This window comes from Schistocerca americana, unplaced genomic scaffold (genome assembly GCF_021461395.2).
Source record: "Schistocerca americana isolate TAMUIC-IGC-003095 unplaced genomic scaffold, iqSchAmer2.1 HiC_scaffold_52, whole genome shotgun sequence".
Taxonomy (NCBI): domain Eukaryota; kingdom Metazoa; phylum Arthropoda; class Insecta; order Orthoptera; family Acrididae; genus Schistocerca; species Schistocerca americana.
In genome coordinates, this window is record NW_025726258.1 from 1,681,779 (window position 1) to 1,694,616 (window position 12,838).

Sequence of the window (12,838 nt, forward strand, 5' to 3'; positions counted from 1 at the left end):
AGCAAAGGCAAAGCCCAATGCAGCCGTCAAAGGTAACGTTCACCACGGCAGACACTTGCAGCCGCGCCGCCGTTAAACGCATTTCAGTGCGGCTCCAATACGCCTCCGACGCGGGAACGTTCCGTTGCTCTACGAATGCGTTTCTCCCCTTTTTCCCTTCCTCTCTCTTTTGCCCCCCCCCCCCCCCTCTGTCCTTTCCTCCTTGCACTCTTGCCTCATTCCTCACGTTCTGCCCAGACATTCGACCGATCAAAGTCAACCTTTCGTTACCGTTCTCAGCGCGACGGTGTACAACAGTATGACGGGTGTGCCCAAGACTTCGGTTCAGTTGCGTGACGCCGGTCTATCGCGCCGATCGACAGTTACTCAGGGGGCGACGGATCGGACCACGTCACCGACACACAAAACACTTTCAAACAAACAAATACATACATACCGGATGGACACAGACAAACACGTGTACAGACATTCGCCAAACAAACGACCGCCGCCGCCGCCGTCGTCGTCGTCTAGCGTCGCGCTTACTGTACTGCACTGGACACGCGTGCATCTTGAATGACGACATCGGTGTGCGTGCGTCGTACGCAATCAGTCAGACACGGCTATCAAAAATCAGAGTCGAATGGTACATCATCGTGCGTGTCGCCGTACACGTACATACAGTACAATACAACAACAATGCGTCTTAATGGCACGTTCATTTCAACGTCACTCACACACCTCCACGCTGCAGTTGCGTCGCACCATTGTCAAACTCGGCGTACAGCAAAGGGAATAGTGGGCGGCAAAAACAACCAAACAAAAACATTTCACATTTCACCCTCGCCATGTATGATGTGCAAAAAACAAACCCGCAAACGGCCGTCGTTACGGCGACACAAAAGTCGCCGATCGCACTGTCCCCCCTCGCAGACAGGTAACACACACACACACACACACACACACACACACCCCAACACCAATGGGTCAAAACCACTCCAACGAGGCGTGCCACCATTCCACGCCACGGCGACCAACCTCGTGGCCGTACCCCGCAACACGCTTTGACGCGCCCCCCCCCACCCACAATCAAAATGCACACATACATCACAGCCGTCCACACAAACAACAACAACAATTCCGCCCTTCCCGCAAAAGGCAAGTTGGTGGCCCTGAAAAGGGCCGTTTTGCCGCTCTCGCAACGGAGGAGCCTTCTCCATCCTTCCATTCCAGAGCCACCTCCTTACTTGGAGCTCGTGTACTTGGTCACCGCCTTCGTGCCCTCGCTCACGGCGTGCTTGGCCAGCTCGCCAGGCAGCAACAGCCGCACAGCGGTCTGGATCTCGCGGGACGTGATGGTCGAGCGCTTGTTGTAGTGCGCCAGGCGAGAAGCCTCGGCCGCAATGCGCTCGAAAATGTCGTTCACGAAGCTGTTCATGATGCTCATCGCCTTCGACGAGATGCCCGTGTCAGGGTGCACCTGCTTCAGCACCTTGTAGATGTAGATGGCATAGCTCTCCTTCCTCTTGCGCTTCTTCTTCTTGTCGCCCTTCGAAATGTTCTTCTGCGCCTTGCCAGCCTTCTTGGCGGCCTTCCCGCTAGTCTTGGGCGGCATCTCGAACCAACGTACGGCAGCAGCAACACCAGTAGCAAGCGCTCCGCTCTAGTCAGCGTCTCCCCACACAGTGGCACCCGCCGCCAGCCGCCGCCGCACCTTTACCAGCTCGCCCTGTTGCGGCCGCCGACCAATGGGGCGCGCGCGCAACCGGCCGCCGCACCCGAGCCCATAAAGCACCCCCACCCCTGCTGCGCCGGCACGCGACGCACGCGCACGCGGACGACGCACGCGACTCGTGTTCGAGATGGCGAGCGAGCAAGACGTTTGTGACGCGCGCGCGGTCGCGGCAGCTGCCGCCGCCGCGCCGGAGCTGTCTGATCGCCGTCCGGCGGCGCCTGCGCCGACGGCGGCCCCATTGGACGCTCCACCTATGACGACCCGGCAACTCCAGGAGGACCACGAGTATATGACGACTACGCGCGACCAGGACGATGAGATGGACTACTCTACCGACCCTCCCCGTGACGACTGCGCTTCCGGCGCCCCGCAGAGGGTGCTTCAGCGCAAGAGGTCGGCTGTCACGTCCGCCAGTGACGACCAACACACTTCTGGTACGAGTGACGCTGGATTCAAGAAACCACCACCTAAGAAGAGGGCGGCTCCACGACAGCGCACGCCCGTTGTCCCTGTGCCTACTGCCAATCAGTACGACGCCCTACAGGATGGCGCCGACTCTGAAGATCCCGACGAGCCTCCACCGGCGACCGCCGACGATGCTACGCATCGCTCCGGCCCTAAGCTGCCGCCGATTGTTATCGACTACCCTGACGATTATCTGACGCTTCGGGACTGGCTCCAAGCCAACCTCAAGAACGCTTTTACCGCCAAACACTGCGGCGAAGACCGTCTGAAGCTGACAGTCGCCACTACTGAAGATTTAGTGGCTGTTATGGATATGGTTGGTGCACGGGGGATCCCAAACTACACCTTCCCCACCGTACGACCCAAAGTTCTCAAGGTTGCCATGCGAGGCATACCGCTGAAGATGAAGGCGGACGCCTTTAAGGACGGCCTCATCACCATGGGTTTCGCGCCTACTGCAGTCACCCGGATGAAGATGCCTGGCACCCAGCGCCCCATCCCTTTGATGGAGATCGTGTTGCCTGATACGCCTGATAACAGGCAAATCTACCAAGTCACCCGGTTTTATGACCTCTCGGTGACTGTCGAGAAGTTACGCGCACGGAAGGGCCTCGTCCAATGCTACAATTACCAGGAGCCGGGCCACACTTCCCGCCTCTGTCGCATGAGGCCCCGATGTGTCAAGTGTGGCGAGGGTCACCTCAGCCAGCAGTGTACCCGGTCCCGGGACGAACCAGCCACCTGTGCCCTGTGCAAGCGGGCTCATCCTGCGAGTTACCGCGGTTGCGCTGTCCACAAGGCAGCCAGCCGCCGCCAGCGTGGACTACCTCCCTTGCGGCCGACGTCCCGCTCCGATGGCCAACAGCAGCGGCGCCGAGCTGCGCCACCGCCTGCTCCACCTGCTACTCCTCCGCGGCAACCCGCCCAGCGGCGCCTGCTTGCTGCTCGGGCGGACCTTGGTTACGCCGACGTCCTCCAGGGCCGGACGACGCCTCCTCCTGCTCCTGCTGTCCAGCCTCTGCGACGCTCTGAAGACGGGCCTGCTCCACCTGCTGCAGCTGCTGATTTCATCGCGGTCTTGCAAGAAGTCCAGGCCACCCTCGTGGCTGTTTCTGCCGCTCTGGCCCAGCTGCCGACCGCCATCACTGCTGCAGTCCATGCAGCCCTCCGAAGTTTCCCCACTGCCACGGCGATCGCATCCGCTGGCCATGGCTCACAACCTTAGGCGCCACCAGACCTTCACGGCTGTAACGTGGAACGCGAATGGCCTCTTTCCTGCGCTTCTCGAATTCCGGCAGTTCCTACAGGATTACAGCGTGGATGTGTGTCTCCTCACCGAGACCCATCTCAAGCCTGGACTTCGAGCGAACGCACCGAATTACGTCTGCTATCGCGACGACAGGCTGACGGCTGGCGGCGGGACAGCCATCTATGTCAAGCGGACACTCCGACACTATCGTGTCCCTCTGCCGAGGTTGGACTCCTGTGAAGCCACGGCCGTTGCAGTGGAGACGTCCCTTGGAACGGTCATCTTTCTCTCCGTGTACCGGCCGCCACGAGGCCACCTCACCGTCCATGATGCTGACACTCTCCTTCGTGCTGGGGTCAAGCTCTTCCTCGCCGGAGACCTGAATGCCAAGCACCAGCTCTGGAATTCTCGGACGCTGAACGTCAGTGGGAGGCGGCTCTATCACGCCGCTGAGAGGGCACGAGCTTCTGTGTATGGACCTGCTGAGCCGACGCACTACCCTTCGAACGGCTCTGCTCCCGACGTTTTGGACATTTGTCTCGTCAAGGGTGTCGACTGGTTTGTCACCCCCGACGTTCTGCACGCCTTGAGCTCCGACCACTTGCCGGTGCTCTTTCGACTACATGTCACTCCGCTTCCACCAGCGGCGAAGCTCGACACCCGGAAGACCGACTGGCCGCGCTTCCGGCAGCTTGTTCTGCAACGCCTCCCAGATGAGTCACCTCCACTGGACACGGATGTTAATGCTGCTCTTCACACCCTGACTGCGGCTCTCACCACGGCTGTTGCTGACTCCACCCCGCCTCCACGGGTTTCTTCAGTGGCCGCTCCAGCACTCCCTGCCGACTTAAGGGACCTTATCCGAGAACGAAACCGTCTCAACAGAGTTTGGCATGAAACACGCCAGCCCGTGCTGAAGCGGCGCATCAATCATCTCCGCCGCGTCATCAAGGCTGCCCTTGCTGCTCACCGTATCCGCCGGTGGGAGGAGAAGCTTGCCTCAGTTGATCCTGGGGCCGACACGTGGGAGTTGGTCCGTTCCCTCACACGGCATCGCCCACACATGCCGCCGCTCACAACTACCGATGGACCTGCTTACACGCCCGCCGCTAAAGCCGAGGCCCTGGCGACGACTTTTGCGGCCAACTTCCGGCCCCTTGCGGCACCGGTCGACAACGAGAACGTCCGCACAGTTGAGACCAGACTTGCTGCCTTCCTCCACGGCGACCACGGTGACGCCACCATTGTGCCAACGTCGGAAAGGGAGGTCACTGACCATCTTCGCCGGCTTCCCCAGACGAAGGCCCCGGGGCACGACAACGTTGACGGGAGAGTCCTCCGCATGCTGCCCAGGATTGCCATCCTGTACGTGGTCGCTCTCTTCAACGCCGTCTTTCACCAACTGCAGTACCCAGAAGCTTGGAAGAAGGCTGTCGTTGTGGCGGTCCCGAAGCCGGGCAAAAACAGGACAGTACCGGAGCATTATCGCCCCATTAGTCTCCTCCCGACGCTGAGCAAAGTTTTCGAGAGGATCCTCCTCTCTAGGTTCGGCCGGCTGCTTCACCAGGACAACATCATTCCTCGGGAACAGTTTGGCTTCCGCCAGCACCACTCCACCACCCAACAGTTGCTCCGCGTCGTCGAGGAGGCGACACTGGCGTTCAACAATCGGGAGTTTTGCGGCCTTGTCTTGCTTGATGTGTCCAAGGCCTTTGACACCGTCTGGCACCACGGCCTGCTCTTCAAGTTGTTCCATCTCGGCATCCCTTCGTGCTTCGTCCGCCTACTTGGCACCTACCTTGAGGGCCGTACATTTGTCGTCCGAGTTGGCAGCACGACTTCCTCTGTTCGCCCGGTCCTTGCTGGAGTGCCACAAGGGAGTGTTCTGGGCCCGATATTGTATGCTGTCTACACCTCTGACCTGCCGATTTCCCCGAGGGTTGGTCGTGCCATCTATGCTGATGACACGGCCCTTTTCTCGCGCCATCGCAACATCGACGCCGTCCTCCGACGTCTGCAAGCTGCTCTGCAGGACCTCGAGCGCTGGGCCGCCGACTGGCGGATCGGCTTCAACGCCACCAAATCTCAGGCGATGCTCCTCACTCGCCGTCTCCCACCTGACGTGCCGCCCCTGGTGCTTTGTAATCAGGCCATCACCTGGACCACGACTGCTACCTACCTCGGGGTCATTCTCGATCGCACCCTGACATGGAAGCCTCACGTCACCGCTGTACACCGGAAGACATCTCAGAGGGCTGGGGCATTGTACCCCATGCTCAACGAAACTTCCTCGCTCCCTGTCGCCAACGGACTGCATATCTATCACACGTGCATTCGTCCGGTTATGGACTATGCCTGTGAAGTCTGGGGCAATGCTGCCCCCTCCCATATTCAGAGGCTCCAGCAACTACAAAACAAGCTCTTGCGCCGAGTTTACCATGTGCCGCGTGATTTCCCTCATCGCCCCCTCCATCAGGCGGCTGAGGAACCCCTCGTCCGGGAGAGATTTAAAGACGCAGCGCGCCGGTTTTATACTGCCACCCGCACTTCAGACAATCCCCTCGTCCGGAGGTTAGGACGACATAATGACCATCACGACCACTACAGGCGGCCCGTTGCCCTGATCGAATAATCAGGTCAGCCCAGAAGACTCACCACCACTTCTTCCTCTCAGCGACTTCCAGATATCATACGCGCTGACCACCGCCAACCACACCCTGCAGCCTTGGTAGGAAATGCCTCTAGGTAAACCCTACGTTCACGATAGCCTGGGATGTTCCACTCCCAGTCCAGACGAAAGGAGGCCGCGCGCCGGCACGCACTCCGCTGCTCGACTCGCTGCCGCTCGCACCGGTCGTTTTCGTTTCCGTTTCGTGTGCACCGTCGCTAGCCCAATCGCCATGTCCGGACGCGGAAAGGGAGGCAAAGTCAAGGGCAAGTCAAAGTCCCGCTCAAGCAGGGCTGGGCTCCAGTTCCCGGTCGGCAGAATCCACCGCCTCCTGCGCAAGGGAAACTACGCAGAGCGCGTCGGCGCCGGGGCGCCCGTCTACCTCGCCGCCGTCATGGAGTACCTCGCGGCTGAGGTGCTCGAGCTGGCCGGAAACGCGGCCCGCGACAACAAGAAGACGCGCATCATCCCGCGCCACCTGCAGCTTGCCATCCGCAACGACGAGGAGCTCAACAAGCTCCTGTCGGGCGTCACCATCGCACAGGGTGGTGTCCTGCCCAACATCCAGGCCGTCCTGCTGCCAAAGAAGACCGAGAAGAAGGCCTAAAGGAGGCCAGGCAATCGCAGCGCCGCGTGCTCCCCTGCACGCAACGCGCTTTGCCGGCTCGGCTCGGCCCGGCCCACAACAATCGGCCCTTTTCAGGGCCACCACACAAACCTACGTCCAAAGCAAAATTTCAGTCGTCCTCGCCGCACCTTGTTTTGTTTTAACTTTGCACTTTCACAGCACAGCCGCCGCCGGCGCACGTCCGCCATCTTGTCGTCCACACAGCCCGTGTGGCCCAACACACACACATTTTGCACGGTCGCAGTCGCCTTCCAAACGACAACGGCAGCAATAATGACCATTGTTAAAGGGAGGCGTGTCGACACACCGCCCTCCACTCCCGCGCGCCGCAACGGCCGTCGACACGAACGAAACAGCTGATCCGGCCGCCTATGCCCACACGCCTAACACACAGAGCCAAACCACGCAAGCAAATAATCACCGCCTCTCGCACAACAACACACAGCCCGCCATCTCCATCGCGATCGATACAAAGACACACAATAACAAACACAAACGAAGCAGCTCCACTCTCACACACACACACAGCCAGCCACATGACACCTTTCCTTTCCTTCTCCCCTCCCAGCCACATCACGTCGCTCAAACGGAAAGAAACAAACAAACAACACAGCGCACACACGCAGCAACAACAACACAGACTCTTTCGCACTTTTCAACTTCCGAACAGTGTGGTGGCCCTGAAAAGGGCCGTTTTCTAGTCTCTCCCACCCACAAGCACGGCCGCGGGAAGGCCAGCGCCCGCTGCGACGCAGCCTAACCGCCGAAACCGTACAGGGTGCGCCCCTGCCTCTTCAGGGCGTACACCACGTCCATGGCCGTCACAGTCTTGCGCTTGGCGTGCTCAGTGTACGTCACCGCGTCGCGGATCACGTTCTCCAGGAACACCTTCAGCACCCCGCGGGTCTCCTCGTAGATCAGACCAGAGATGCGCTTCACGCCGCCCCTGCGAGCCAGGCGGCGGATGGCGGGCTTCGTGATGCCCTGGATGTTGTCGCGCAACACCTTGCGGTGCCGCTTGGCGCCACCCTTGCCGAGCCCCTTTCCTCCCTTGCCGCGGCCTGTCATCCTTCCTTCCTCGGGCAAAGCAAAACGTGCACAAACAGCAGCTGCAGCGGCTGGCGAGTCGGCTACGGTCTGCGCCCAGCCAGCCAGCTAGAGCATCTTCTACAGGGTTCGCCCTCTAACCCTGGTTGCCGGAGTATTTGCAGGCTTCCCCTGCATTGCCTCCATATCATCTCTCGACTAGTAGTTTCTTGCTTCTTCACTTTTTGTTAGTGTCTTCTTGTTGCCCTTTTCAGGTTTTGTTGTCTTCTGTGCTGACCGCGTTTGCGGGCAGCGGTGTTGGCGCGGCCTCCTTTCGTCTGGACTGGGTGTGGAACATCCCAGGCTATCGTGAACGTAGGGTTTACCTAGAGGCATTTCCTACCAAGGCTGCAGGGTGTGGTTGGCGGTGGTCAGCGCGTATGATATCTGGAAGTCGCTGAGAGGAAGAAGTGGTGGTGAGTCTTCTGGGCTGACCTGATTATTCGATCAGGGCAACGGGCCGCCTGTAGTGGTCGTGATGGTCATTATGTCGTCCTAACCTCCGGACGAGGGGATTGTCTGAAGTGCGGGTGGCATTATAAAACCGGCGCGCTGCGTCTTTAAATCTCTCCCGGACGAGGGGTTCCTCAGCCGCCTGATGGAGGGGGCGATGAGGGAAATCACGCGGCACATGGTAAACTCGGCGCAAGAGCTTGTTTTGTAGTTGCTGGAGCCTCTGAATATGGGAGGGGGCAGCATTGCCCCAGACTTCACAGGCATAGTCCATAACCGGACGAATGCACGTGCGATAGATATGCAGTCCGTTGGCGACAGGGAGCGAGGAAGTGTCGTTGAGCATGGGGTACAATGCCCCAGCCCTCTGAGATGTCTTCCGGTGTACAGCGGTGACGTGAGGCTTCCATGTCAGGGTGCGATCGAGAATGACCCCGAGGTAGGTAGCAGTCGTGGTCCAGGTGATGGCCTGATTACAAAGCACCAGGGGCGGCACGTCAGGTGGGAGACGGCGAGTGAGGAGCATCGCCTGGGATTTGGTGGCGTTGAAGCCGATCCGCCAGTCGGCGGCCCAGCGCTCGAGGTCCTGCAGAGCAGCTTGCAGACGTCGGAGGACGGCGTCGATGTTGCGATGGCGCGAGAAAAGGGCCGTGTCATCAGCATAGATGGCACGACCAACCCTCGGGGAAATCGGCAGGTCAGAGGTGTAGACAGCATACAATATCGGGCCCAGAACACTCCCTTGTGGCACTCCAGCAAGGACCGGGCGAACAGAGGAAGTCGTGCTGCCAACTCGGACGACAAATGTACGGCCCTCAAGGTAGGTGCCAAGTAGGCGGACGAAGCACGAAGGGATGCCGAGATGGAACAACTTGAAGAGCAGGCCGTGGTGCCAGACGGTGTCGAAGGCCTTGGACACATCAAGCAAGACAAGGCCGCAAAACTCCCGATTGTTGAACGCCAGTGTCGCCTCCTCTACGACGCGGAGCAACTGTTGGGTGGTGGAGTGGTGCTGGCGGAAGCCAAACTGTTCCCGAGGAATGATGTTGTCCTGGTGAAGCAGCCGGCCGAACCTAGAGAGGAGGATCCTCTCGAAAACTTTACTCAGCGTCGGGAGGAGACTGATGGGGCGATAATGCTCCGGTACTGTCCTGTTTTTGCCCGGCTTCGGGACCGCCACGACGACAGCCTTCTTCCAAGCTTCGGGGTACTGCAGTTGGTGAAAGATGGCGTTAAAGAGAGCGACCACATACAGGATGGCAATCCTGGGCAGCATGCGGAGGACTCTCCCGTCAACGTTGTCGTGCCCCGGGGCCTTCGTCTGGGGAAGTCGGCGAAGATGGTCAGTGACCTCCCTTTCCGATGTTGGGACAATGGTGGCGTCACCGTGATCGCCGTGGAGGAAGGCAGCAAGTCTGGTTTCAACTGTGCGGACGTTCTCGTTGTCGACCGGCGCCGCAAGGGGCCGGAAGTTGGCCTCAAAAGTCGTCGCCAGGGCCTCGGCTTTAGCGGCGGGCGTGTAAGCAGGTCCATCGGTAGTTGTGAGCGGCGGCATGTGTGGGCGGTGCCGTGTGAGGGAACGGACCAACTCCCACGTGTCGGCCCCAGGATCAACTGAGGCAAGCTTCTCCTCCCACCGGCGGATACGGTGAGCAGCAAGGGCAGCCTTGATGACGCGGCGGAGATGATTGATACGCCGCTTCAGCACGGGCTGGCGTGTTTCATGCCAAACTCTGTTGAGACGGTTTCGTTCTCGGATAAGGTCCCGTAAGTCTGCAGGGAGTGCTGGAGCTGCCACTGAAGAAACCCGTGGAGGCGTAGTGGAGTCAGCAACAGCCGTGGTGAGAGCCGCAGTCAGCGTGGTAAGAGCAGCATTGACATCCGTGTCCAGTGGAGGTGGCTCATCCGGGAGGCGTTGCAGAACAAGCTGCCTGAAGCGCGGCCAGTCGGTCTTCCGGGTGTCGAGCTTCGCCGCCGGTGGAAGCGGAGTGACATGTAGTCGAAAGAGCACCGGCAAGTGGTCGGAGCTCAAGGCGTGCAGAACGTCGGGGGTGACAAACCAGTCGACACCCTTGACGAGACAAATGTCCAAAACGTCGGGAGCAGAGCCGTTCGAAGGGTAGTGCGTCGGCTCAGCAGGTCCATACACAGAAGCTCGTGCCCTCTCAGCGGCGTGATAGAGCCGCCTCCCACTGACGTTCAGCGTCCGAGAATTCCAGAGCTGGTGCTTGGCATTCAGGTCTCCGGCAAGGAAGAGCTTGACCCCAGCACGAAGGAGAGTGTCAGCATCATGGACGGTGAGGTGGCCTCGTGGCGGCCGGTACACGGAGAGAAAGATGACCGTTCCAAGGGACGTCTCCACTGCAACGGCCGTGGCTTCACAGGAGTCCAACCTCGGCAGAGGGACACGATAGTGTCGGAGTGTCCGCTTGACATAGATGGCTGTCCCACCGCCAGCCGTCAGCCTGTCGTCGCGATAGCAGACGTAATTCGGTGCGTTCGCTCGAAGTCCAGGCTTGAGATGGGTCTCGGTGAGGAGACACACATCCACGCTGTAATCCTGTAGGAACTGCCGGAATTCGAGAAGCGCAGGAAAGAGGCCATTCGCGTTCCACGTTACAGCCGTGAAGGTCTGGTGGCGCCTAAGGTTGTGAGCCATGGCCAGCGGATGCGATCGCCGTGGCAGTGGGGAAACTTCGGAGGGCTGCATGGACTGCAGCAGTGATGGCGGTCGGCAGCTGGGCCAGAGCGGCAGAAACAGCCACGAGGGTGGCCTGGACTTCTTGCAAGACCGCGATGAAATCAGCAGCTGCTGCAGGTGGAGCAGGCCCGTCTTCAGAGCGTCGCAGAGGCTGGACAGCAGGGGCAGGAGGAGGCGTCGTCCGGCCCTGGAGGACGTCGGCGTAACCAAGGTCCGCCCGAGCAGCAAGCAGGCGCCGCTGGGCGGGTTGCCGCGGAGGAGTAGCAGGTGGAGCAGGCGGTGGCGCAGCTCGGCGCCGCTGCTGTTGGCCATCGGAGCGGGACGTCGGCCGCAAGGGAGGTAGTCCACGCTGGCGGCGGCTGGCTGCCTTGTGGACAGCGCAACCGCGGTAACTCGCAGGATGAGCCCGCTTGCACAGGGCACAGGTGGCTGGTTCGTCCCGGGACCGGGTACACTGCTGGCTGAGGTGACCCTCGCCACACTTGACACATCGGGGCCTCATGCGACAGAGGCGGGAAGTGTGGCCCGGCTCCTGGCAATTGTAGCATTGGACGAGGCCCTTCCGTGCGCGTAACTTCTCGACAGTCACCGAGAGGTCATAAAACCGGGTGACTTGGTAGATTTGCCTGTTATCAGGCGTATCAGGCAACACGATCTCCATCAAAGGGATGGGGCGCTGGGTACCAGGCATCTTCATCCGGGTGACTGCAGTAGGCGCGAATCCCATGGTGATGAGGCCATCTTTAAAGGCGTCCGCCTTCATCTTCAGCGGTATGCCTCGCATGGCAACCTTGAGAACTTTGGGTCGTACGGTGGGGAAGGTGTAGTTTGGGATCCCACGTGCACCAACCATATCCATAACAGCCACGTAATCTTCAGTAGTGGCGACTGTCAGCTTCAGACGGTCTTCGCCGCAGTGTTTGGCGGTAAAAGCGTTCTTGAGGTTGGCTTGGAGCCAGTCCCGAAGCGTCAGATAATCGTCAGGGTAGTCGATAACAATCGGCGGCAGCTTAGGGCCGGAGCGATGCGTAGCATCGTCGGCGGTCGCCGGTGGAGGCTCGTCGGGATCTTCAGAGTCGGCGCCATCCTGTAGGGCGTCGTACTGATTGGCAATAGGCACAGGGACAACAGGCGTGCGCTGTCGTGGAGCCGCCCTCTTCTTAGGTGGTGGTTTCTTGAATCCAGCGTCACTCGTACCAGAAGTGTGTGGGTCGTCACTGGCGGACGTGACAGCCGATCGCTTGCGCTGAAGCACCCTCTGCGGGGCGCCGGCAGCGCAGTCCTCACGGGGAGGGTCGGTAGAGTAGTCCATCTCATCGTCCTGGTCGCGCGTAGTCGTCATATACTCTTGGTCCTCCTGGGGTTGCCGGGTCGTCATAAGTGGAGCGTCCGATGGGGCCGCCGACGGCGCAGGCGCCGCCGGACGGCGATCAGACAGCTCCGGCGCGGCGGCGGCAGCTGCCGCGACCGCGCGCGCGTCACAAACGTCTTGCTCGCTCGCCATCTCGAACACGAGTGCGTGCGGTGTTGGCCCATGTCGAGCCGACTGCACTTCTCCCGGCGCGGACGGCGCAGGGAGCGCCTCACTTCGGCTGCTGTTTAGCGGCCGCTTGTGTGGCCGTCAGCATGGCCTCCGCAACTCGCTGTAGCGTGTCGGCAAGGCTTGCCACCTTGTCGATTGCCACAGACAGTGCGGAGACGGCTGCTGCCAGGATGTCTTCATTTGCTGCAGGTGCAGCGTCCCGCCTTGGCGCAGCAGACTGACGGGCGGTGGCAGTCGTGTTGCCACTCTTGCCACCGTCCGTTGTAGTGGCGTCCTCTTTGCGCAGTTTCCCCTTGTGGGGGGAAACGCGCTCAGCTTCTGGCGTGCCCTC